General features: G+C 43.2%; 1 protein-coding gene across 1 annotated transcript in view; it reads left to right on the plus strand.

Annotated features, from left to right (window-relative positions):
* LOC106812758 (alpha-actinin-4-like) overlaps positions 1-2857 on the plus strand; it is a gene marked incomplete in the record, with an annotated part of 18425 nt that overhangs the window by 6625 nt on the left and 8943 nt on the right.

Below are 2857 nucleotides of genomic sequence, written 5' to 3' on the forward strand. Positions count from 1 at the left end.
GCCTATCCCTCTGCTCTCTCTCTCTTTCTCTCCTCTACATCTGCTCTCTCTTGCCCCCTTCTTTTGTTCTCTCTTTCTCTTTCTCTCTTTTTCGTTCTCTTACCTTTCTCTCTTTTCTCTTCTATCTCTTGAAATTTTTTCACTTACTTTTTCCGTTCTCCTTTCTCTTTCTATTTTCTAATCTCTCCGTTGGCTTCTCTTGCTCTCTCCTTCCGCTCTTTCTTTCCTCTGACTTTCTTTTTGTTTCTCCTCACCTCTTTCTTCTTCTTTTTCTTATTCGTTTTCCCTCTCTCCTGTTGCTCTCTTCTCTCCTTTCATGCTTCTCTACCTGTCCTGCTCTTCGTCTCTCCTTCTTCCTCTTTCCAGCTCTCACCATATGGTCTCATTCCCCCTGCCCCTCTCTCTTTCTCTCTTTCTCTCTCTATGTCTTCCCCTCTCTCTTTCTCTCTTTCTCTCTCTCTGTCTTCCTCTCTTTTTCTCTCTTTCTCTCCTCTCTATGATCTCTCCTCTCTCGTTTCTTCTCTTGCCCTCTTATGTCTCCCCTGTCTCTCTTTCTATCTTTCTCTCTCTATGTCTCCCCTCTCTCTCTTTCTCTCTTTCTCTCTCTTTGTCTTCCTCTCTTTTTCTTTCTTTCTCTCTCTATGTCTTCCTCTCTCTTTCTCTCTTTCCCTCTCTATGTATCCCCCTCTCTCTCTTTCTATCTTTCTCTCTCTATGTCTCCCCTTCTCTATGTCGTCCTCTCTCTCTCTTTCTCTCTTTCTCTCTCTATGTCTCCCCCTCTCTCTCTCCCTTTTTCTCTTTCCATCTCTATGTCTCCCCCTTTCTCTTTCTCTCTTTCTCTCTCTATGTATCCCCCTCTCTCTTCTTATTTCTTCTCCTCCTTGTTCTATGGGGGTTTCTCTTCTCTATGTCTTCCCTCCTCTGCTTTCTCTCCCTCTTCTCTAACTCCTATGTCTCCACCTCTCTCTCTCTCTCTCTCCTCTCTCTCTCCCTCATCTTTCTCTCTCTTGCCATCTCTTGTCTCGCCCCTCTCCTCTTTCTCTCTTCTTCTCCTCTCTATGTTCTTCCTCTCTTTTCTGCTTTTCTCTGCTCTCTATGACTCCCTCTCTCTTTCTCTCTCTCTATGTCTTCCTCTCTTTTTCTCTCTTTCTTTCTCTATGACTCCCTCTCTCTTTCTCTTTTTCTTTCTCTATGTCTCCCCCTCTCTCTGTTCTCTGCCTATTCCATCTCTATGTCTCCCCTCTCTCTCTTTCCTCTTTCTCTCTCTATGTCTTTCCCTCTCTCTCTCTTCTCTCTTTCTCTTCTCTCTCTCTTTGTCTTCCTTCTCCTCTTCTTCTTCTTCTTTCCCTCTATACTGATTACTCCCCTCTCTCTTTCTTCAATATCTTCTCTCGTCTAATAGTCTCCCCTTCTCTATATCTCTCTCTCTCTCACAAACGGGCGCACCGCTATCAGCTAATATTTACCCTAAACACGGACATACACGCATGCATCACGTCACAGTCAAGCTGCACGGGTAGAAAGTCTATCTCTCTCGACTCTCTCAGTCTAACACGTGTCTCGTACGCAGACGTAATACGCGATATAGCCTCAGGGCAACAGTCGTGGGAAGGGGAACATTGGGCGTGTCTATGAGTAATTGATACCTTGAAAGTCAGCATACTATACGGAAGGCGGGCCTCACTCCATGACAACGATACACTGTAATGGCTATATATACAGTGTGAATGTGTTTGATGGGAAGCGCTTAATACGCCCTCTATAGTTCCCGGGATTCATACATTTGTTTTTTTCCGAATTTTTCCGAGATTTTTCCGGATTACGAAACGGGATTTAAATGAATTTGGATGAATGTTCTTTGCGTGTGCGCCTAGGGTACGGATCGCCAACATGGTGTTGATAGGATACGAACAAGAGTGAATAATAATAAGGATTATAATAATTATTATATATCTATTATTATTTACTCCGGATACGAACTTACATAACTACTGTAGCTTCTCCATTACAGAGTATGTGCACTTGTATGTACGTGCATTGCATCATGTTGCCGTTGGAGGGGTGGGTCTGGTTTATTGGAGTAAGGGCTTGGAATGATACGAGCAATTTAAACACGATCACCTTGGCGTGTCTGTGTACTACAACACTTACTAAGCTTGCACCAGAAATTTTTTTTTTAAGGATTAAATCGGAGACTGTATTTATCTGATTAGACTGATTTTATCGAATTTTATCGGAGACTGTATACACGCATAGGCTGTAGCAAAATTTTTAACGTTTATCATCGTAAAATAACATTCCTGTGCGCGGTTTTTGTGTGTGTATCAGCTTGGCGTGGCTTGTACTAACGCTTACTCAGTGGCGTAGCCAGGATTTTTTAACAAGGGGGGCCAAAAACAGCGAACTGCGCAAAATAGTGGATGACTTAATATTTTAATGGTTCCACCGCATCTCTCTCCACACCCTACGCTCCCCCATCTCCCAGCTCTGCAACCTGGAAAAGCATGCATCCGAAAAATTGCGTGCGGCCGATGACAAGAGATTAATTCTGTATACGTCCTGTAAGCCGTGTGTTCATGTTTAATAGTACAGTAATGTAAGTAGTACACAGTAATGTAGATACACCGACATGGTGATACAGACTGCTATTTCTAGTTATGCTGTTTAGTAGTTCCTGTATCCGTATTTTGCCCACAACTTCTAGATGACTTTGAGTCATATGGTAATTGCCTCTAGCGACGGACGGATGTTGGTTGACATAAATATTATATAGCAATCTCTCTCTCTCTCTCTCTCTCTCTCTCTCTCTCTCTCTTTCTCTCTCTCTCTCTCTCTCTCTCGCGCGCTCTCTCTCTCT

The sequence above is a fragment of the Priapulus caudatus genome, unplaced genomic scaffold (genome assembly GCF_000485595.1).
Source record: "Priapulus caudatus unplaced genomic scaffold, Priapulus_caudatus-5.0.1 Scaffold683, whole genome shotgun sequence".
Classification (NCBI taxonomy): domain Eukaryota; kingdom Metazoa; phylum Priapulida; class Priapulimorpha; order Priapulimorphida; family Priapulidae; genus Priapulus; species Priapulus caudatus.